We start from the raw sequence: 25025 nt of genomic DNA, 5'->3' as shown, positions 1-25025 counted from the left end.
GGATAAACACAAGGGATTTCTAAGGGAGTGATGGGACTTGCAAGGACTAGATAAATTGGATGGATGGGCAGGCTAAATGGGCCATGTGGTCTTTTTCTGCCATCATGTTTCTAAGCTTCGGTTCCTAGTCTGCTGAAGATGGGCATCTTTCACTTCTGGAACAGGTATTAGCTCTTCCTGGCAGGAATGTAAATATCTGGGAGGAGTATACATCTGCATAACAGCAGACAAGTATTCTGGACAATGATCCTGGACATCTTTAAATGTTAACATGAAAGTTTTAAATGTACATCAATACTCCACTGGCAAGCAATGAAGACTTTTCCATAACGGAGATGCATGACGTCTATGACTAAGACCACCAAAGATTCCTTGGCACTGTGTTTTGTATTAACTGCCTAGTGGTTAGAGCAGTGGGTTGTGAACTAGGGAGACTAGGGGGTCAAATCCCATTGCCACTCCTTGTGACCTTGGGTAAGTCACATTACCCTCTATTGCCCTCATCAAAAAGTGTTATTAATGCATTGATAACACCTGCGATATGGAAACTTTTGAGTTACCGCTTCGCATCAGTATTATTACTAAGTTTACCACACCCTGTGATAATCCCTATTTTTCACATCCTGTGCTAAGGAGGGGGGGGGGGAAGAGATAGCCGCTGGGGGGGGCCTTGTGTGCACCTATTTATATCTTTATAGGAGGGCCATCTAATTGGTTGAGTTGAGGTATTGGTTTAGGGTTTAGGGGCCAGTTACGCATGTAGAGTGAGACGTACAAACTGCACACTACACCTTGGTGAAGATTGACATCGTTTGAAGTAAGAAAAGTCTCACAAAGATGATATTTCTACTTTGTTCTCTCACCCTAGCTTGATGGACTCTATAAAAGGGTATACTGCACAGCCTAACGCCAGGAAAAAGGGTGCAGTAATTTCTGGTGTTAATACCCCCTCATTCAACTAAATCCCACCCCTCCAAAAAATTTGCATTCAGGCCATGTGTTATGAACAGAACACATGCGTTAACACCATAACGCATTTTGATGAATGACCCTGTTAGATTGTGAGCCCTCTGGGCACAGAGAAATAACTACAGTACATGAATATAATACGCTTTGAAGTGTTCAAAAGTGGAATATAAAAATCAGATAAAAAAACAAACAAACAAACCTGAAGTAGAACAACAATGAGCATTACAGTAATCAAGCCTTGAAAGCAGGTGCAATAGAATATTTTTTTGTTTGGGGGGGGGGGGTGGTACAACCAAGCTTTGTCCTCAACTCCACCCCAAGTTCCGCCCACATTCCCACTGACAAGTTTTTACTTTGCATTTGGTGTTAGTTATTCTATCTTACGTATATTCTTTGCATAATTATTCATTCCCAGACCAATTAAATGCTTAATGCTAGAAAACTAGACATAATTGTAAAGAAGAAAATGAGAAAAACAGCATTACTAATAGAAATGTCAGTACTAAGTGACTATTTGTCATCACAGACACCCCCCCCCCCCCACACACACACCTCTAACAATGGGGGCAGAATAGGATACTTTCCCCTACACCTCATCATACAAAAACATTCTGGTGTCATCTGAGATACAGAAACACAAATTTCCTCCATTACCAGGCACACTGTAAAATACAAAATCCTGTGGGGGGGAAAGAAAAACCTCTACACATACGAAGCAAACCTGCCATACTACAGTAGAACTAACTCACAAGACTCCAAAAGCAACAACTCTACCTGTGATTTGGCAGCACTGCAAATATTACACTGGCCCCTAGAATACCAATACACCTCCTGTTGGAAAACACAATGAAAAAGACCACTACAGATCCCTACACAGAAACTACATGCTAGCAGAATACCTCATCTTGGTCACACGTACAGAACACAGACCAACAAATCAGAAAATCAAGAAAAATGAAACATCAGTCGTAGTAAAACCATACTAATATAAATAATAAATATTTCAAAATGGCTAATGAAGAGAACATCCAATAAGTTAAAATCTCATGAAAAAGTTTATGAATTTCCCAAAACATCAATATATTTCAAAACAGCAGATACATCAAATAACATTCAATAAGAATTTAAAAATCTGCCACTCTCCATATTATTTCCAGTCACCATGAGATTGTCATGGATTGGGAGAAGTGGGCCACACACACACTCACTCACTCACTCACTCTCATTCTCAGTTGCCCGCACAGAGGGCAGGTGCAAAGTACGCGGGCGTTTTCAGTGGACACGCTGCATCAGTAGGAGGTCGCTCTGGCCCTGGAACGGGTCTGGTTTATCAGGGCATCCACAATGAATCTGCATGAGGTGGTATTTGCATACAGAGGAGGTGGCGCATGCAGCTGTACATCTCAGGCATAGTCATTGTGGATATCCTGAAAACCAGACCTGATGGTGGCTCTCCAGGGCCAGAGTTGCTTTCCCTTGTGCAAGATCATTCTTAAAGAGAAACTGCCCAGGTAATTCCCCACTGAAAATTAGCTACAGAGTATGTGCAGTAAAAGTACCTGGATAATTTGCAATTGCACAAGCTACTCAAAATTATCCCTTTCACATGAAGCAGGACCATCCTAAAGTCCCATATATACCCCACATATATGATGGTAGGAAAATAGGTGCTACTCATCCAAAGCAGATCTTATAAGGCAGTGTGTTGGGCCTCCTAGGTTGCCGAAGAAAATGGAGGATTTTACAAGGACTAGAGTTTAAGGGACTGATTTGTTAAACATGCTATAAATTGGCTGTTTTAACACACGTGATTAACACACTTTAACAGCCAGTTTTAATCTGGTTTACACTACAGCAAATGGGGCCTGTTTACTAAAGTGCATTAATAACACGTGGTAACATGGGAGTGCCCTTTAGTGAATTAGCACCTAAGTGTGCTGCTTAGCGTCTAAAGCAGCTCACATTACAGTCATTTGGAGATGAACATAAGGAGCTATACATTAAAATTTGTGCTGAAAATGTTTGAGTGCACTAGCTAAAACTCTTACAGTGTACACTAAAACAGCACTTAACAGGTAATGCACAGAATCTTTTTGCATACCTGCTATGTTACAAGCAGCCTTTTTAATAGGCCTATAAAAGTAGCATGCATGCTAAGCCTAAAAGTGCAAAAAACACTAAAGATCCAGATATAGCAAGGAGAGAATAAATAGCAAAATTATAATGAATCCAGCTATGAAAGGGTAAATTGTAAATTTTAACTTTATAGTGACCTCATATAGTGCCACTAGAGACTACGGGCTTTTTGAATTAAGCTCTAGAAGACGCTAGGGATTTTTTAATCATTGGTCACTGTAAAAGTTGATGATTCTTCAATAAAGTTGATGATTCTTCAATATGAAGCTATAGGTTAGAGTCCACCTTTTGGTCGAACTTCTGAATAGTCCTAATATTGCCAGTTAATGTGCAGTCCACAATCAGGTCAGGCCCGTAGCCTCTATGGCACTATATGAGGTCACTATAAAGTTAAAATTTACAATTTACCCTTTCATAGCTGGATTCATTATAATTAAGCCTAAAAGTGCAGCATGTGTACGCTGCATCTGAAAAGTCTATGCGCTGTTCTAAAGTAAAAGGGCACATTAATAATGGGAATTTCATCTCTTACAATCCTCCCCATCAAGATCGCCCTGAGCCCTCCCCCAACATCCAGAACCCAACCCCCTAGTAAGATTGTTGTGACCACCCCAATCAATGTCCCTTCCCTTCAGCATCTAGGGCTTTCGTTTCAAGGTTTGCCCCACACATCTGATTGAGAGTGGACTAAAGCCTCAACTTCCAACCCCTCTGGAATGCGTCCCAGTCTTCGGGAGGAATACAAGTCCATTCTTGTTGGCACTGCTAGACACCACCAAATGGCGCTGCTTAGCAATGCTTTATCACTATAGTTGGAGGGCCCTTGATGTTGGGAGAGCAGGACGATCTTGTTGGACATGCTTGGAGCCTGGGTCTGAGGGGGGGGGGCAACAAGAGTAACACCCTGGAGGTTTCCAGAAACCCCATATCCCAGCTCCCTGTCACCCCTGCAGGCATCCGAAGTCCCCCCGGAAAGGTAATATTTGACAAAAAAAAAAACCCTGTTTACATGTCCCGTCCCTAACCCCTAATCCCTTCCTTTTGTTTAAAAAATAACCCTCTCCAGCTGCTACCCTCCCAACCACCCCCAGACTTATCAAATTCATCCTGGTGATCCAGCAGGGGGTCTGCTCCCAGACACAGCAGCTGCCAATTTCAGAATTGGCACCAGCCCTTTGCCCCATCATGTGACAGGTGCTATCGCTGTCATTGGGTAGCCCCTGTCACATGATAGAGGCAAAAGGCTGGTACAATGTGTAAAAATGGCAGTCACCAGGTGCAGGCTTGGACTGGTAATTCTCAGGCCCCCATTAGACCACCAGGATAAATTTAATAAGTCTGGGGAGTAGGGGTCGAGAGGGTGGGCAAAGGGGGCTAGCAGCCAAACAAAAGGGAGAAGTTAGTGTTTGGGAGTGGGACATGTAAATGTTGTTTTCCATCAAAATATTACTTTTCTGGGGGAACTTCAGCCGCCTTCAAGGGCGGTGGGTCAAGGGATCTCTAGAGACCGCCGGGTTATGAGGTTTGTGTGCAAAATAATGCGTATAAAAAACAATAAATAAAGACATATAATTAAAAAAAAAGAAAATGAAATGACAGACATTGTGTATGTTTTTTCAGATGAAAGCACATCCTCGGTATAGCGTGCATGCTAATCTTTCGTGCAAGGGGCCCCCATAGCTACTTGCTTCCCTTCCATCTGGTACAGCCCAAGTTGCCTCTGGAAAGCTGCCAGCACAGTTCCTAAACATACACAGTCCAACTGCATGAACAGTGGTTGAGCAATTGACAGTAACAGGTTTTCAATGTCCCGGGCACCTTTAACTTAACAGTTCCTGCCTTGGCTGGGTTTCCTTCCAGGCATTTCCTGGCTTCCCAGGAGGAGATCTACAATCCCTCTCTCTCTTCACTGTTCGTAGCCAGCTTTCTGCACATACAGCGCCTTCTGTAGACAGACACCATCTCCATTGCAATCATCCAGTTACTACAAAAAGAAATTCTGGCCCTGCACGTCTTCCTAGAGCCCTGCCCAAGACACTCAACAGTACACACATAAGCTGACTCCTGCCAATATCTTTTCTGTTGCAGTTCATTACGTCTTCTGTGTGAAGGATTCAGGATGAAAATATTTTTATTTGCTAAGGCCAGTGAATATATCTCCAAGCTGATATATATATATTTTTAATTTCAAACACCTGAATTTATTTATTTATTTATTTAATGAACATGTTTTGTATGCTGTCATTCGGTTTCGCCATCATAATGGTTTACAGTAATCATAATAGGTAGACAAAGTAACAACAGGGTTTCTACCGTGAATATAATAGTTGAACAAGTTAGGTAACAATGGTAGAATCAACAGGAAGGGTGTTAGTTATTATATTTGGCAGAATCAAGCCCATTATGAATGAATTCTGAATTTCATTTTGTAAGTGAAAATTGGAAACAGTAGTTTCATTTGAGTTGAACGCAGTGCTGGCTTTGTTTCTTGTTGAATGTGGCCAAGTGAGGACATTGCATGTTATGTTCATAACACGACAGTCAAACATGCCAGAAATCTGCCTCTTCAGACGAAGCTTCGTGCCTACAGCTGAATATCTGCAGTGCTGGACACAGTTTCTCCTGGACCACACATTTTTGTTTGTAGTTATTCTTGGGTATTTCATGTGATATTCTGTAAACCTAGAAATTTCAAGCAAAAAAGACTTTCTGTTTATGAAATAATTTATTGCCATATGCAAATTTATGCAGGTACAGCACAGAATTTTCCATTTTCAAAACTTTTTGCCACAAATATATTCCTGAGTTGCTGTAAGAAACCTGATGCCTGGCCTCCAGCACTTTTAAACAACTTTAGATTTTATTTTCCCAAAAAGCAGTGGTTCCAAATCCTGTATTCACATGGCTTTTGAACATTTACTGTGAGTAGCCTGAATACAAAACCTATTTGGAGGCCAAATGCAACAGTACCCCCTCCTCTAACCCCCCCCAAGGGGCCTGGGTATCTTGGGATGAGAAGTGTGGAATGCCCTTAGGAGGTTCTTGTCCAAGATGTTCGAGGTAGGTTCCCATGTGTTTTTTTCTGGGCTGTACCCCTCCCAGGAGATCAAGTATTCCCATCTTTTGTTTCAACACCAAACGTCCAGTATCTCACTTACTTGATAGACCTGGTCCTCCTTGGTGGATACCTCCTGGGGTCTGAGCACTCTCTAGGATGGCCACATGAGGATTAAGAGCTTGAGGAGGGAGATGTGGAACACATCATGGATTCCCAGAGAGGCAGATAGCCGTAACTGATAGGTCACAGGTCCCACCTGATGAGAAACAGGGAAAGGCCCGATGTAGTGAGGTGCGAGCCTCATGGAGGGAATTCTGAGCTGGATGTGGCGGGTGCTTAACCAGAATTTGTCTCCAGGTTGGAATTGCGGCGCTAGTCAGTGGTGAACATCCATTGTCTTTTTGGCGCTCTGTGCAGCTTTCTGAAGCATCTCCTTAGTATGAATCCAGAGTTTCTGGAGCTCTTTTGCGGTTAATTGGGCTGCTGAGAAGGGATGGACAATGGATCTGGCAGCAGAGGGAAAGGCTGTTTCCTATACACAATCTGAAATGGGGAAGATCCTGTGACGGAACTAATGTGGGAATTGTAGGAGAATTCCGCCCACGGAAGAAGGGTCGCTCAATTGTCCTGGCATTCGTTGGCATAAGCCCTCAAGAAGGCTTTCAAGGTCCGATTTGTTCGCTCCAACTGGCCATTGACTTGAGGATGGTAGGCAGTAGTATAATCCAATGTGATGTTGAATTTCCAGCAAAGAAAACATCAGTATTTGGCAATAAACTGAGCACCTCGATCTGAAATCATATGCTTGGGCAAGCCATGCAGGCAAAAAATGTGGGTGGTAAACAACCGGGCATGTTGAGGTAAGGCCTGGGAGAGGAACAAAGTGAGCCATTTTAGAGAATCAGTCGATAATGACCCAAATAATGCTGCAGCCATTAGAGAGGGAGAGGTTCACAGCAAAGTTGGTGGACAGATGGGTCCAGGGTTCCCTAGGGACTAGCAACGGCTGTAACAGCCCCCAAGGCCATCACACCAACAGTTTTTATTATGCACAGGTAGGATAAAAATCCACATAGGCCCTGACATCTCTTTGCATCTGAGGCCACCAGTAATACTGCTGGAGCAGCGCGAGAGTTTGGGCCCGCCCATGGTGACCTGTAACACGGGAGTCGTGGGACCATTCCAATACCTTCTGTCAGAGTCAGTGAAGGGACAACTATCTTTCCTGGGGGGATGGTCACAGAAGAGGCCAAGAGGTGGGCTGGATCGATAATGTGCTTGGGGAGAATCAGGTGTGTCTTCTGCCTCAAAGATTCAAGCGAGGGTGTCCGCCCGGGCATCCTTGGTTGCAGGCCAATACCTTATCTCAAAGTAAAAATGCACAAAGTACAGGGAACATCAGGCTTAGTGAGCATTCAGACGTTGGGCATGGTAGAGATGTTCCAAGTTCTTGTGATGAGAACAAGCCAAGGTCAGGGTGATTAGCAATCCAGTGAGGTCAAAGGAAGTCCAAAGTCAAGCCAGAGGTTCAAATGAATACGAAGCTGAGATCTAAGCCGAGGTGTCAATCTGGAGGGAAGAAGGTAAGGTGAAACAGCAAGAAGGTAGCGAAAACAGATAAGGGACCACTGGACGAAGACGCAGGAACAGGAACTGAAGACAAGGCACAAGAACACAAGCAGCATCAGGAACCAGGAATAACATGGCAAACAGCTACTCCGAGGAGATCAACCGATGGCTGAGGTGTCTGAAGGGAGTCCAAGTAGACCTTATATACCCTGGGAGCTGTGATGTCATCCAGACGCACCTTGGTATATTTCCTGCTGAAGGCCCTTTAAAAAAGGTTGAGCTGCATGTGCCTAGGGACGCTCACTCAGATGAGCAGCATCCCTTGCACATCGGGCCTGCGCGGTGGTCAGTCGCATTTTTGCCATCTGGAGCATCAGTGGGCCTCTCTTGGCCTGGGACCGGAGGTAAGAGCAGCTGCTTGCGGGACGTACCCGTGGCCATCCAAACTCAGCTGAACCCTGGGAACCAGACTGACATTGAAGACAATCATCCAGACAAAGAACCAGGCTGGGACTGACAACAAGCTTCAAATGAGAACTAGAGACTAGGGCGGAAACCGGGACTCATGAACTAGGAACTCAGAATTGGAACTCCCAACTCTGGAACTTAGAACATTGACTCTAAAAGCAAGGGAGGACTCTGAGGACTTGAATTAGTGAAGACGGACATGGAGGCTTGAAACCAGGCTCAGGGTTGGAGACTGAGAAAACAAGACACTGGGCTGAAGATGAGGAACAAAAGGCCTGGAACAATAGAACTCTGAAAATGAAAACAGAGCCTGGAACAATGAAGATGAAGACTTGGACTGGACCTCATGAGACATGGACTGGAACTGAAACTCAGAAGACAAAGACTTGACAAGAGACCTCTGACGATGAAGACTGGAACATAGGTCAGGACCAGGAGATCTCCAAAGATGAAGACAGGAAACAGAAGACCATGAAGGATCTGGAGACCACAGAAAACCCTTGCAAAGGCGACAGGAAGCAATCCAAGGAGCCCTTTTATAGGACTGGCAGGAAGGATGTCATCAGGAGAGGCCACAGGGCTCTTTCCAGTACAGTCACTTTAAATTGAGAAGTGAAGTGTGCACGGAAGCCTAAGGAACATCAGCAGCAGCAGTGAGGAACTGGAGAGATCAGAGTTGTCGGTATTCCAGGCCTCAAGAGGAAGTGGTGGCGACGGTGGCAGCTTACTGCCGCAAGGAACACAGGTAGTGGCGGCGGGGTCAGCAGCGTTTCCAGGCCACGTTGGAAGGTAGAGGAGGCGATTGCCGGTATCGAGAATTGGAGGCGTCTCATAACTGCAAGAGGAAGTGGCGGTATTGGCGGCATCTCAAGCTGCATGGGATAGGTGGCGTCAGTGGTTACTCAAGGCCACAAAAGGAAGGCAGAGGTGGCGCCTGCCTGCATCAAGTGTCAGCAGCATCTGGGTGAATGAGGCCGTTTGCTGGGCACACCCATGAGCAGTATTGCAACAATATATAAGGCATATCTGCATGTACTGCCTCCACTGTATGCAAATATATTTCATGCATATTCATTGTAGATATCCTGAAAAGAAGGCCTGTTATGGCACTCAAGGACTGGAGTTGCCTCCTCCTGATCTAGCCCTTAAGGCAGTATTTCTAAACACTTTCCTGGAAGCGCCCCGCTCATGGAGTCGTGTTTTCAGGATAAACACAATTATTATGCACGAGATAGATTTGCATATCCTGGGCCTCCAATGTATGCATATCTATCTCATGCATATTCATTATGGATATCTTGGAAATCTGACTGGTTGGTTGTGCCTCCAGGATGGGATGGGATGGGTTGTCCTAGGACAACTGCTCTTACCTCTGGTACCAGGCCAAGCGGGGCCCGCTAATGCTCCTAGGCGCGCCAACGTCCCTAGGTGTGTGTACTGCTCAACCTTTTTTTTTTTTTTTAAATTGTAAGTTTATTAAGAGTGTAATAAACTAAAAACAGTTACAAAAATGAGTTCCGTTGTACATTTGTTCGGTGCAATAACCAATACAGAATAACAACAGTCAAACATAAAGGAGTGTCTTCTTAAGTACAGCAGGACTGTTGTGCATGTCAATTCTCTGATTAGAAACTACTTGGTGATCAACATCTGCTAAACAAGACATATGGAACAGCTGAATAATACACCCTAAATTTCCCTCCCCCCTCCCAAATCCCCATGCTCTTATAGACCTTAACCATAGATTTGCAATAAATTAGGGTTCATGCAGTAAATCAGCTCTCTCCTATAAACAAGACCGAATCAGAAGGGAGTATTTCCCTCATACTCTTTTAGTTGGATGTACCTCATCCCGTCTCATGCCTCAGTTCATCCCAGATGGGGTGTTTAGATCACGAAGTGACCGGACCAGCCCCTGGACCTTTATTTTGCTCACGTGACTGCCAACTAACATAAGGATCTCAAACTTTGTTAAAAGCAAGAATGGTTTTCTTTTTACACGCTGTGATTTTGCTTAATTTGTATAAAAAGGAAACTTTCTGCTGCACCTCAGATAAAGGAGGAACATCAGAGGTACCCCAATATTTAGGTAAAATGCATCGTGCTGCAACAAAAATATAGTAATCCAAGTGTTTAGAGAGAGGTACTGTCATGGTTTCAGAGACATTCAACAATACCTGACCAGCAGTATATATCGTATCTAAATGACTCATCTCAGATAACCACTGAAACATTCTCTGCCAAAACTGTTGAATAAAGGGGCACGTCCACCACATATGAATATAAGACCCGTCCCTACTAGATCCCTTCCAGCAACTCCCTGATTTAGTCTGGTATAGTTTGTGAATATGCAGAGGGCTATAGTACCAGCGGTATAACATCTTAAAACAGTTTTCTTTTAATGAGGATGCTATCAATCCTTTCCCCACTCCTTGATAAATAGCTCGCCATCCCTCTGGTTCCAATTCAACTCCCAAGTCTGTTTCCCATGCCGTAGCGAAGTGGGGTTTAGCCAACGGATCCGCGTTCAGGAATCCATAAAGTTTTGAAATAGCCTTAGTCACTTTGTTGGCTCCCCTACAGAGTCCCTCAAAGAAAGTTACCCCTTGGTGCAAACTGCCCCGTACCTGTGGAGTGAGTAGAAAATGCCGAAGCTGCAAATACTGAAAATATTCATTCATACCTATTCCATATCTACTACAAATGTCGTTAAACGAACATGTTCCCCATATTTGTGTTATAGTGTGAATCTTTTTAGCCTTCCAAGAGGTTAAAGCATGGGAGTATAGCCCCGGTTTAAAAGCCAGATTATAAAAAAGATAGGATTGGGGAGATTAAACTTTAGAACCCATAAATTTCTTTTTCCACTTATCCCATATAGCAAGGGTATTTACCAGTGGTATAGAAAACATACCTAGTGGCAGCCAAGTAGACCGCGGTTGCCATATGAGGGCTGGTAAAGGCATATCGCCCACCATTGCCTGCTCTAATTTTATCCAGATCTTGACTACTGGGGTCTTATGCCAGTCTAATATAGCCCGTAGATGGGCCGCCGTATGGTACCATAGTAAATTTGGGACCCCCTAGACCCCCTGTCCCTTGGAGAGGTACAATATTTTCCTAGATATTCTGGGGGACTGTCCCCCCCCATATACATTTCAGCAGTCGTCCTTGCCAACGTTTTAGCTATGTTTGTGATACTATGATTGGCAAAGTCTGAAACAGATATATTAGACGCGGTAGAATATTCATTTTTAGCACCGCTATCCTGCCCATCAATGAGATATGATATCTACTCCATTCCTCCAATTCTTTGTAAATCTTATCCAGTAAAGGAGTATAATTCAAATGAAAGAGGTCTTCTAAGCCTCCAAGATAGATCCCCAAGTATTTTATCTTTCAGGGTGGCCATTTGAAAGCATAAGCCTTCTGGAGATTTAGTGCTTGGGTGTAGGGGACGGAAACATTTAAAATCTCCGATTTGATCCAGTTTATCTTAAACCCCGATATGGAGCTAAATTGTGAAATCTCATCTGCTATCCCCGGTAATGACTTATCGGGGATCTATAAGAGAAAATAAGATGTCATCAGCAAATATGGCCATTTTGGATGTAAATGAGAAAAAGGGGGAAGCGCAGCAAATTTTAATGAGTCCCAAAACAACTTCAACGTTGTGAAATTTTCAAAACTTTATTCGGCAACTCCATTGCTTAAAGAGACATGGTATTAAAACAGGGCCCCCGACACGGACCCGTGTTTCGCCGAACGCGGCTGCATCGGGAGGGACGTATTTAAAGCGGAATTCATATGCTGAAACAGAGAAACATTATTTAAAATAGGGGAGACTCAAAACAAAGGATCCATACAATGAATTGCACATCGCAAAAGAACATTTAAATACGGTGTACGCAAATTAAATCATAGAATTAATGTAATAAAAACTAATAGAATATTCATATTTGAGACAACATACTCCTTAACAATATTAAACAGACATAAATTCAAATGTATTAGTAATGAATATCAGTTATTATATTAATAATTCTACTTACATTTTTGACTAAATTATATGTTCAAAAATTATGAACTAAACTTATTGCCTCAATAGCCAAAATTACACAGTTGTTTATATGAACATATAATACTAATAACACCACAACTAAAAATAAGGTGCAATAGAAGACAAAATCAAATCGTTATAGCGGCATCAGATCAACCCCACAGTGAACAATTTATTAAGACTAAGAAAATAAAATAAAACCATGTTACCCGGAGTGTAAAAGATTTTTTAGATTTTAAAATTTTTGAATTTTTTGAGCACACTCAATACACTGAACAATACCATTCCCGGAGTACAAATAATCGTGTATAATTACCTTGAGCACTTTGCACTTTAAGGATATTTTTCAGCAAGGAGAGTGGGCAGTGCCGGCAAAACCAAACATTTTAAAGGAAACTAGAAATGGCGCCAAAACGGAGGCGGCCAATCACAGACTTCCATAAAATGAACCAATCAGGGCCCAGCATCTGACGTCATGAAATGTAAAAAACGGGATTATATTGACAACCATGGGAATTAATATAGTGTTGTGCACGGATTATAAAAGAACTAAGAGCTAAAAATATTAACATGAGTTGTGAGAAGCGCAAAAGAGGAAAAATGTAAATGAGTTAAGGAACAATTATAAAAAGAAACGCCATTCAATCTCAGAATTGAGTCCGTGGGGCGTCAAGCTATCCAGCTTAAAAATCCATTTCTGTTCACGTCTGATCAATATTTCAGAGAAATTCCCGCCTCGGGGTGGTAAAGGAACAATGTCAATCACACAAAATCTCAAATCATTCTCATCATGACCCGATATTCTCCAATGAGATACCAAGGGAGCGGTTTCACGGTTGTTTCTAATATTTGAACGATGTTCAATAATTCTTGTTTTAACAGAACGAGTGGTTTGACCTACATACAGTTTCAAACATGGACATGATATCACATAGATAACTCCCTGGGTCTGACAAGATGAACTAAAATTTAATTTTTGTTGTACATGAGAAACAGGATGTTCAAAAATGGATAATGATAAAGACAAAGGACACACAGAGCAGTGCCCACATGGAGCATGCCCTGTAAAATGAACTACTGCTGTTTGCGAATTGTTTTACATTTTGGATGTAATTGTTTTACATTTTGGATGTAAAACCATTTATAGTCATACCTTGAATTTCAAAATTGTTGTGGATTCTAATGGCGAAGGGTTCTAAAATGTAAACTGTTGTTATACCTGTAAACCGGAGTGAAGGCCATCGCTAAACTTCAGTATATAAAAACATACAAATAAAATAATAAATAAAAAATAAAAGAAGTGCAAATAGAAGCAGTGATAAGGGGCACCCCTACCGAGTCCCTCTCTGCACCTAGAAGGTGTCCGAATACCCCCCATTGATCTTCATGCATGCCTGTGGCGAATCATATAATTTAGTGATCCAATTAATAAATAAAGGGCCAAATTGAATCCGCTCCAATAATTTAAATAAGTATGGCCAGTGGACTAGGTCGAACGCCTTTTCGGCGTCTATAGTTAACAGTATGGCAGGAACTCATTGTTGTGTAGCCCACCAAATGAAGTCTACTGCCTTCCTAACATTATTGGAAGCCATCCTTCCAGGAATAAATCCAGATTGGTCAGGGAAAATAAGATCTTCCACTACCCTCTTTAGCCTATCCACTAATATCTTAGCCGAGATCTTTAAATCGAGATTTATAAGAGATATTGGGCGGTAAGAGCTGCAGAGAGATGGATCACGTCTGGCTTTGCTAAAACCATAATTCCAGCTGTATTACTGGAATGTGAAATTACCCCTTCATCTCTCAAAGAATTATACATAAGGGTAAGATGTTTTACAAGCCATTTCCAAAGATCTGATAAAATTTGGCCGTATATCCATCCAGTCCCGGTGATTTCCCAGGCTAAGATGTTTAATCGCAGATTGCACTTCCAAAACGGTGATTTCCCTATCTAGGCTACTTCGACCCGTTTCCGATAAGCTCGGAATATCTACATTGTGTAAATACAAATCAATACCAAATTCTTGAATATTTCCATCCGCACTGTACAGGTTAACATAAAATTTTAAAAATCTCTGTCTAATTTCTTGGGTGCTAGTTAGAATATTTACCCGTTTATCTTTAATTTTGACTATATTATTTTGGGTTTGGCGCTTCTTCAACTTCTGGGCCAGAAGTTTCCCTGCCTTGTTGCCTCCTTAAAATAATTTCTGTTTAACAAGATCTAATTGGAAGGCTATGTGAGCTGCATCTAGATTCGCTAATTTATCCTGTATACCTTGAAGACTGCGCCATTGTTTCTATGAGGGATTCCTTTTATGAGCGAGTTCCGCCACTCCCAATAGCTGCATTAATTGTCCCCGTTCTCTTTTTCTCAGTTTTTTAACATACAAGGCCCTCGCAATAGATGACCCCTTAAAACCGCTTTCAAGCCCTCCCATATCGTACCCATAGATACTTCTCCATTATCATTAATGTCGAAGTATTCCACAATAGTGTTTTCTAGAGAATGGACAAAGTCAGTGTCATCAAGCAAAGAATCATTAAGTTTCCAATACAGTTGTCCTCTATTCAGGAACTGGAAAGATATCTCGGCCCACACTGGGCTATGATCTGACCATATGATATGATCAATCTCTGTTCAAGAAATATTATTTATCAGACCGTTATCAATCAAAATCATATCAATCCGTGAATAAGTGTTGTGGGGTCGAGAGTAGAAACTGTAGTTTCTGGATTTAGGATATCTCGTCTGCCACACTTCCTTCACATCTAGCTCTACTATCAAGTGTTTGAGTGCCTGCCTGTCTTTATGTGTTGTCACTGACATTCCCCTTGAATTATCTAGAGAAGGGTTGAGAGTTAAATTGAAATCCCCCCCCTATTAAGAGTTGACCTTCCACCGTATATTTAAGGGTCTCAGTCAAGGTTTGAAAAAATTCCCCTTGTCCCTGATTCGGGACGTATGTCCCCCTACTGAGATTACTACAATTATATATCTTCCACCCACATCCTTCACACATTTAATCTCGTCAAAAACAAAATCTTTCCTCATAAGGATACCAACCTTAGCATATTTAGAATCCTTCTTTGCCGCTGCCCAGTACTGTATAGGATTATGGGAGGAGCGCATCAAACTCAAGTATCTAGCAGTAAGATGTGATTCTTGAATCATAGCGATAGCCACATTCTGCTGCTGCAATTCCTTAAATAATAATTTGCGTTTGCGAAACGAATTTAGCCCTTTCACATTCACGGATAATAATTTAATGTCCATCATTAGTGAAGTAATATATTAGAAAATTCTGTAGACATCCAGCCCATCTAGTGAACCTTTTATCCCCAGTTTTTGGCCTAAGTCTCTCATCAAGCCCCCCTCTCCCATCCTGTCGGTAGTCAGTATAAAATAGATTGTTAGTGGAGTAGAACTTATCCATAAAATAAAGGTTAATACAAAGTCTAGAGCACCCCTGAACCTCCCTCCCTCCCACTCCCTCCCTCTCCCTCCCCCGCCTGTACCCCCATAACAAGCATCCCCGTAGGGAGGATTGTTGTAAAACATAGGAGGAAAATCAACAGGGATTCATATCCCTTCCAATGCCAAGCATTCAAACCTACCACAAAAATCCTGAAGCAGCAAGATATAAAGTATATTCTAGTTACTAACTAAGTTAAGTAAAAGTATATTTGATAGTTTGAAACTAGCTCAGGCTTTAACTAAATAGCAAATTTAGTTTCCAAGTGCAGACTGAATATGAAATTGTCATAAAGAGAAGAAAATGCACAGTAAGCATAAGCCAGCTTCCTCAAGTGTCATCCTTGGAGACTGATGAAGTGGGGGAGTTCCGTGTCAGCCTGCGTCCACCCCGATCCACCTGTTGCCATCTCAGTAGCTCTGGTCTTCTTATAGCCGGGGTAGGAATCGAGTTTTTAACATCCTGCACTGAGTAGCCCGCATCTGTCAAAACCTTTGCTTCCTTGTCCATCGCCTTGATTCGGTACGTGATACCATCCTTAACAAATTGCAGTCCGAAAAGATATAGCCAGCGGTATCTCAGTTCTTCCCGCCGTAAAAACGCGGTGATGGCCCGCATCTCTTGCCTTTTGCGCAAAGTGGTGGCTGCTAGATCAGCAAAGATGGCTATATTATTCCCCTTCCACTGTAATGTGGCTTGCTGTCTCGCTGTATTGTAGATCCGTTCCTTGTCTTGATAGTTATGGAAACACACTATAATATCTCGTGCTTGATTCTGTGGTCATTGTCCTAGCACTCCGTGTGCTCTATCAATTTTGACCGGAGGGTCTACTTTATCATGGTTGCCATCTTTATCATGGTTGCCATCTTGAAAATAATGTCGCACATACTTGTTGAATGATTTTCCCGCAATTGGCATTTTCACTGGTTTCAGGTATTCCCTGAAATCGCAGGTTATTTCACCTTGTTCTATTCTCCATATCTTCAATTTTTAACACCAAATCATTGCAAGTAGTTTGCAGGTCTTTCATGCTGAGTTCCATATGTTTCACTTCTTCCGCTTGAGCCTCCATCTGTGTTTCAGTCTCATCAAGGCGTCTGCCTATGTCAGCCATATCTTCCTTTATGTCATTAATTGCTGTCATAATATCTCGCTTATAGTTCTTGATATCAAGCCGGAGTTCATTAAACCAAGATCAGAATTCGGCTCAGGTGGGTATTGCCTCTTCTGTCTGAGGCGCTTCTCGATTCTCGTCAAGCTCAGGCCCACTGGCGTTGTCCGAGTTGGCGTCCGCTATTTTGGATTTTATAGACTCCAGGGTTTTGCGGTAGGAATATTGCTTAAAGTCAACAGATTTCTTTTTGGTCATCATCCGCTTCGTTTCCTCTAACGTGCCATCTGGAATATTAGTAAATCACCAGATTACTGCGATGTGGGATTATCGCTGGGCATTGGGAGGAGCTCTCAGTTAAGCTTCCATCATCCCTAGTGACGTCACTTCCTCCATCTGCTCAACCTTTTTTAAAGGGCCCACAGTGGGAAATACCGCAGGGCACCTCTGGATGACATCACAGCTCCCAGGGTATATAAATTCTGCTTGGGCTCCCCTCAGATGCCTCAGTAATAGGTTGAACTCCTTGGAGTAGCTGTTTGCAATGTTATTCTTTTTTCCTGATCCTGCTTGGTTTCTGTGCCTTGTTTTCGGTTCCTGGTTCCTGTTCCTGCTTCCTCGGAGTTCCTGTGTCTTCGTCCAGTGGTCCCTTGTCTGTCTTTATCTCCTTGCTGTTTTGACTTGAATTCTTTCCTCCAGATTTACTCCTTAGCTTGGATCTCAGCTATGTCATCGTTTGGACCTCTGGCTTGACTTCGGACTTCCTTTGACCTCCCTGGAAGGCTGCCCGCCTTGACGTTGACTTGTTCTCATCTCTGCTGTCTGCTGCCTGCCCCAACCTTTGCTTGGACTGACCTTGTCTTCTTCTTACTGGCCTACTAATTCTATGATGGATTTTTCCCCACACAGAGGCCCGCGCCTATGTCCAGCTCGTCCTGGCACCCAAGGGCTCAACCTGAGGGGAATGAGGGCTGGTATTGGTGAAGTTCCTGTTGGACATCTGCTCCAGCCAGCTCTGCCTGCTGATGGTGAGGACCTACAGGTAGCGCCATCCTCACCTTGGTCCAAGAGTTCACACTCGCAAAGCTTCAATTCTTGTTTGATTCCTTATCATAGCCTGGACCTCCTTCTTAGGCCATGCTTCAGTTTTCCACCACACTTCAGTCTTCAGTCACGCCTCAGTCTTCAGCCATGCTTCTGCCTTCATCACGTCCAAGTCTTAAATGTCATGTCCAAGTCTTCAGTGTCATGTTCAAGTCTTCAGCATCTTGTTCCAAGTAATTGGAGCCTTCGTCTTGTCTTCAGTGTTCAGAGGCCTCAGCCTTCGTCAGTTCTATGTTCAAGCCATTCCCAAGCGGTTGGTACGAAAGGGCTTACGAGTGGCTGGAGGGCTACTCCAGAGACCAGCATAGGTTGCTAGTTCTTATCTAAGATATCCTAGGTCCTGGTTCATTTGTTTTTGTTCCGACTCTCAAGTGTTCCTGTTCCAGTCTTCAGCTTCAGCCTAGCCTGTGCCTGGATGGGCTCACCTGCCAGCAGTGTGGACCAGTGGCAGCCTCAGGGTTGTGTCTGTTGTGTCTCAGCACAGAGCCTCACGCTCATTTACCGAGCGCGGTCGCCTCCACAGCAGGTGGTGAGCCCTTGGGCCACAGCAAGACTCAAGGAGGAGCCCCAAGCCACACCGTGGGAGGTGAGCCAGTGCAGGCATGGTGAGGCAGGCAGGAACAGAAGCAGGGGGTAAGGAGCGGAGTGCAGCTGGACCTGCACGCCCATGGCAACCAACACTGGGAAGTTGATTGATGAACGGTCCTCCGACTGTTCCAAGCCGTTTCGGACCTGCCGCTGGGTTCGGCATAGGGCGGCAGGCCAGACAGAGGTGAGGGCAGACAGAGTCCTTAGCATACTGAAGACATCAGACGGGGGCTGAAGCAGACATCCAAGACAGGGCTGAAACAAGACATCAAGGCAAGGGCTGAAGCAAGATATGGGCACTGTCTCTCAAGGCGCCCTACACAGCTAGCACGGCTGGACTGGTCACAGACCACCCTGTCCTACAATCGCGGGAGCGGACACGTGCAGGGAAGAGGAAGCGGTGGGTTACTGCACTCCTGGCAGTCAAGGCAGGGTAGGTTGCTGCACTCCTGGCAGCCTAAAGCAGGTTTTGCTGCACTCCTGGCAGCCTAAAGCGGGTTTGCTGCACTCCCGGCAGCCTAAAGCAGGAAGGAAAAGCAGGAACTGGATCAGGCACTGGATCAGGAACAGACATCAGGCAACATCAGGAACAGACATCAAGGCAGAGACAGGACAAGGAGCCATCAACGCAAGCAAGACCACGGAGGACCTGGATTGAGGAAGAGGTACAGACGACTGTAATGCTCAATCCAAGGCAAACTGGAACTGAAGAGGAAGTCCTTTTATACAGCTGAAGTGGGCAACTCCCTGGGAGGAGTTTACCTGGACCGCCCCTCGCTGGCCCTATAACTGAGATGGAGAGCTGTGGGCCAGCCCCTAGGGAGAAGGGCGTGGCCGAACAGGAAGTCCAAACAGCCAAGCAAGCCACAGGCAGGCCTCAGGAACAGCTAGGCCTCCCAGGCCCTGGAGCAAATCCTGGATGGAACACAGGCGAGGCCCTGGCTTCGAAGCAGCCTCCAGTGGAAGGTGAGATACCACCTGTAGCGCAGCAACAGGGGGGATCATAACAGCTCAAGTCTGTTCACTCACAACAGATTGTGAAGGCCATGAGCTCGGTGAACGGATCCTCAATTTGGTCCTTCCATGCTTTAGCTCTCGTTCATTCCTGAGTTGTTTATTTGCCTACGACCCACAGAAGGCACCTGTATCCAGTTTTGTCCAAGTTCTTCAGCCTGTTCCAACTATTCTGGTTCTCCTCTGCTAATATGCTTCTGCCTTGCTCCACCTTGGTTCAAGCCTTCAGCTATGTGTTCACCTAAGTTTTCAACCTGCTTCAAGGCTTCAGTATGCTTTAATTTTTGCCTCACCATGTGCAAGTCATTAGCTTGATCTCCAGCCATCAGCCTTGCCCTTGCCCAGACTTCAGCTCCTAGATTTGGAGGAAAAGAAGAACAGTGGTACCTCTGGATACTACCAGTCTCCTAATATCCGACCTATCAGAACGTCAGCAGTGGAAAGTCCTTGAATTGAGATTATATCTTCTTCAAGAATGCAGCAGAGCATCAGCCAACTTTTTTAGGATGCTGACATGGAGGGAGCTATTTCTTATTCTTAAAGAACATCTGCCATTGCTATTTTAAGTTACCACACTCCAATGCTATCTTCTCAGAGCTCTCCTCGAGTCTGTGTGTCTAACTAGGCCTGGCTGGGGGACACTAATTAGTATTCCAGTTTTGCTATTGTGGTAGCTATTAATGCCTTCGCTCTTGACAGCACATTGGACTTAAATGATGGTATTTCCATCAACTCCTGAAAGATCACCATTGTCCTTTCCCCTTGCATGGTGCTCAAAATGAAATCTACCAGTAACAACTTTGAGTCCGCATCATCAACAGCAGATTTTTCCTCCAGAAGAGCTTTTGGGTTGTAGCACTCTTACCAATGGGTTAAACCAAAGACAATCTCTTACACCATTTACTTGAGCTTCTACTTGCTTGCCTTGATTGGCAACTGCTGTCTCTCTGGAACTTAAGAACTTCGGTCTGAAGTGGAGCCCAAATTCCATCAGAGCTCATTTTGAGCCGGAAGGAAGCAGAGGGGTTCTGTCGGGATTTCCTGGAGGACGTTCTGTTGTACAGCTCTATGGCTATTGGGGAAGTTGCACCCTCTCGGTACAGTTGTTCTTCAGCACTGTAGGCTGCCACCTACTGAGACCCTACCTTCTACCAGGTCCATCGCATCATTATCCAGATCATCTCTACCACTAGTTAAGAAGCTATACTTTCTAATACAAAAGTTTTGAAATTCCATTTTCGCTAGAAATCAGCATGAGAGCAAGTATTAACTGCCTTGGAATACTAAAACTTTGAAACTCCAATAATGTGCTGCGGGAGAATGAGTCTGATATTGAATGGAAGAACACAAGAGGGCAAAGGGTCTTCAGAATTCATATCTGTTGGGAGAACCCTATCCTTGCAAGTATCGTCCATATCCATTGAGTGTTCTTAAAATTTGCTCAAGAGTTTTCTTGATAGAGAAGCAAAGTATCCTTAGCCTTCCTGTGTCTGGTGGTAAGAAATGGGTTTATCTGGGCATAACTTTCTGCAAAAACCTGAAATTCATCTGTATCGAAAAGCTCACCCTGGCCATGATTTATGGCCAGGGTCATCCTTAGATCACTCCTTAAAACTATTGGAAATCTACTTCATCGCTATCAAGCAATTACATCAACAAATGAAACTAGTACTAAACTTGGATAAAACAGAAATTATCCTGCTGAATAGAAAAATATCAAATATACTTCCTACACCAATAGCTTACCTGAATGATCAAACAGGAATAGAGCTTTCTGAATATGGACATAATCTAAATGTCATCATAGATAGCAAACTTTCCATGAAAAAACATTTAAATTTAAAATTAAAGAATGGATACTATAAATTGAACATCTTAAAAAAGTTAAAACCACTATTTCACATAACGATTATAGAAAGTGCTACAAATGCCAGTCTTTTTAGCGAATTTGATTACTGCAACTCCCTCTTACTGGACAACAATTTGCCCTCTACAGATAGTACAGAATGTCACTGCAAGAGTCTTAACAGGTTGCAATAAATTTGATCACATCACTTCCAACACTACAGTCTTTACACTGGTTGCCTATTAAATACAGAGCCCAATACAAAATCCTAACAATCATCCATAATTCATTATACAACAACAATGTTACTTGGTTAAATGCCTCAATTCATCTTTACATTTCAAATAGAACACTCAGATCGGCGAACAAAGGTCTCTTGCAAATCCCTACGGTTCAGGGCGCGCACCTAAGTGAGGTTAGGGACAGATCAATTTCCATAGCCGGCCCTAAACTCTGGAATACTATGCCGGTCGAGCTTAGATTAGAATCGGATTTTAAGATTTTTAAAAAGGCACTGAAAACATGGCTATTTAGTATTGCCTTTCTGTTAACAGAAAAAGGATAGCAGCTGAATTACTGTAAGAGTGAATGTAATTTTAATTTTGTACATTAAGCAATATTTTATTATAATTTAGTTTATGTATGCTGTTGTTTTTTGTTATATGACTTTTGTGTGAACTGTCAAGTTTGTTTTACCAGATTGACAGTATACAAATAAATTAATAATAATAATGAGAGATGGAAGCAAGAACTGATAAAGAGATGTTTAAGCTAAGTATGCTAATGGTTGAGATATTACCTTTTCATAAACTGAGAATAGCTAGACCTGTTCAGGTCAAATTCTATGTGGGTAATGGAAAGTGGAAGATAACCCTATTCCAGGCCTTCACCTATCTCCTGCCAGTGCTTCAACCATAAATTAACCGAATGCACTGTTGATTGTGTGCCTCCTCAAACCATGGGCCACAGAACCTAGGAGGTCCTCTGTTACCCAAGAGTCCCCAGTTTGCAGTCCTCAGCCAACTTATCCACCTACCATGGGTCCATAAAGTACCAGCTGCAGTAAATTCAAACAGTGATTCTCTTCAAAATCAACTGCTGTCATTGCCAGAGTGGCTTGAGGACAATCATTTTACTTCGACCCTCATTCCTGTAACAAACAAGCAGGAGGAACCTGAAGAGTTGGAACAGTTTACCTGAACAAGATAAATAAAACCGGAGCCTTCAGCAGTGACCTTGTCAAAAATGTCAGGCAAGCCTTCGTCCGAGCCTGCAGCCATGTCTTTGTCCAGCTTTATCTTGAATGGTTCTTTGCTTCAGTCTCATAATCAAGTATCTCCGGATCCTCTGTTTGGACCCTCGACTCCCCCTGTTGGTATTGGTATACCTTTGTTTCCTCAGAAGCCACAGAGAGGAGGCTTGAGGGGGGCTTTGAGGAGGGGGTACTGCTGCAAACCCGCTTGCAGGTGGGCCCCGTGAGCGGCGTCACTCAACCTTCCTTTTGCGGCCTTGAGTCGCTGCAAAACGCCACCACCTGTCTCAGGTGGTTTGAGATGCCGCCAGTTCCGCTACTTCATCTTGCGGCTGTGAGACACTGTTGATACCCCATGCTGGCAGGCACCACCTCTGCCTTCCTGCTTGGCCTGTAAATGCTGGCGACCCCGATGCCGCCTGTGTTCCTTTGCGGTGTTGAGCTGCTCACGTTGCCACCACTTCCTCCCGTGGCCTGGAATTCTGCCGACTCCAGATCTCTCCAGCTCCACGCTGCTGCCGCTGGCATTCCTTAGGTGCCCGCAAGTGCCTCACTTCTCAATTTAAAGTGACCGTGGCGGGAAAAGCCCTGCAGCCCCTCCTGATAACATCATTCCTGCCAGCCCTAGAAAAGGACTCTTTGGATTGCTTCCTGTTGCCTTCGCAAGGGTTTCCTTTTTTTATTTTTTTTCCCCAATGTACTCCTTATTAATTTTTACAACTTTAAACCATCAATATAAACTGATGAAAAGGAGAAAGGTCACAAATTATTCCAAAACTAAAGTTGTAACATCATATATTGAAAGAACTAATATTGTAAAGAACTTTTCCAACATCTATATAATTTATCTGTAAAAGTTTTGTTGGAAACCATCAATTACTTCTAGCATGGTTATTGCTGTTTACATTTAATTGATCATCAGTGCTGTCTACAAGTGACTTTAAATTTGGAATTGACTTAAAGCAATGCACAGGGCCCAGAAGATTATTCTTCCCCCTGCTCAGGAAATCTTGGACACTCAGATGAAATAACAGCTTGGGAAGATTTAACCTTTAAGAAATTCCTATTTGAGGTGTGGCTCTGCAGGATTAGGGTAAATTGTCCTTTATTTCCTTTCCAAAAATCCTGATATCAGAATAAATAGATTTACAGGTCTTTCAGTTTCTGGAAGCAAATATTTTAATCATGCAAACAGGACACAGGACATCAGTACTTCTGCTTTTCTTTTGTGGTTTTATTGCAAGAAGCCAATCTTGAAAAGACAAAAATAAAACTAAGAGTTGCTCTGCCTATAATCACATGGACAGATCATTATATATGTTTCCTTAACATTACAAACATATCTAATCAATCAATTTCTTGTTTCTATATTACTCCTTTCCTTTTTCTCATGCACTTCTATTTGTGTCACACCTTGGAATCAGTCATGGATGTGGTTTATACCTCCATCCCAGCTTACACTGATTAATCACAATCTGACATAAGCTACTATATACCCTTTCTTCTTCCGTCCTGTTTCTTGCCCTCCATTTTAGATCCAAAGACATAGTGCCCTTTGGTTCTCCACTTTGGAGAGAGTCCATTTGAATTTTCCCCTTTCCTTTGTTCAAAACATATTTACCAGAAAGATAAAAAGGAGATCTTCTTGCTAGTTTCACTGTGATTTCATTCCAGGTGCATTCTAATAATAAAGCATTATTTCAGACAGTTATTTCTTAATCTAAGCATATGACCATTACAAATGCAGTAAACACATAGGTCCTGATTTTTAAAAGCATTTACATGCGTAAATGCACTTTACTCAAGAAAGTGGGCTTTTGAAAATTGCTGCAATATACTCCATTGAATTGCCCATAGGATTTACTTGAAAAAGTGCACTTTACTGGCATAAATGGCTTTTGAAAATTGCTACGACAGTATGTTACATATACGTGCATAACTCCTTTGAAAATTACACCAGTAATGGCTTAGCTTTGCTTCTTTTTGTTTGTTTTTCTCCCCACAGTAGCACTTTCTTAGCTGACCTTTGTATATAGGCTTAAGAAAGCCATAATCAGATGGTCTTAACCTATCTAAGATTCTACGGTTCCTGGGACCTTTAGCTGGGGCTATCACCCAGGGGACTACACTTAGATAGGAAACTCCTATATGTTTGTTTTTTCAGGGGTCACTGCTGCTTTTGCAGAGCTAATGTAGGTTTATGGGAACTGTGCTGCTGCTGCTGCACTTCTGCAGTAGTAGTAAATGCAACACTGGCTAGTACCTAAGGATTTTATGTGGCTGTTTTTAGTTTTAGTACACATGTTTTGTCAAGTTTCTGCTGTGTAGGGTGGCACAGAGAACTTGGATCAACCCTTCAACCGACTGTATG

At 43.1% G+C, this 25025-nt stretch overlaps 1 protein-coding gene and 1 pseudogene across 1 annotated transcript in view; both read left to right on the top strand.

Annotated features, from left to right (window-relative positions):
• Positions 1–25025, top strand: part of PGM5 (phosphoglucomutase 5) — a 284610-nt gene that overhangs the window by 104004 nt on the left and 155581 nt on the right. The window lies entirely within an intron of this gene.
• Positions 18370–22320, top strand: LOC115081022 (annotated as a pseudogene).

This window comes from Rhinatrema bivittatum, chromosome 1, assembly GCF_901001135.1.
Source record: "Rhinatrema bivittatum chromosome 1, aRhiBiv1.1, whole genome shotgun sequence".
Lineage (NCBI taxonomy): Eukaryota > Metazoa > Chordata > Amphibia > Gymnophiona > Rhinatrematidae > Rhinatrema > Rhinatrema bivittatum.
Note: the sequence above shows the minus strand (reverse complement) of the source record. Positions and strands in the feature narration are given on the sequence as shown.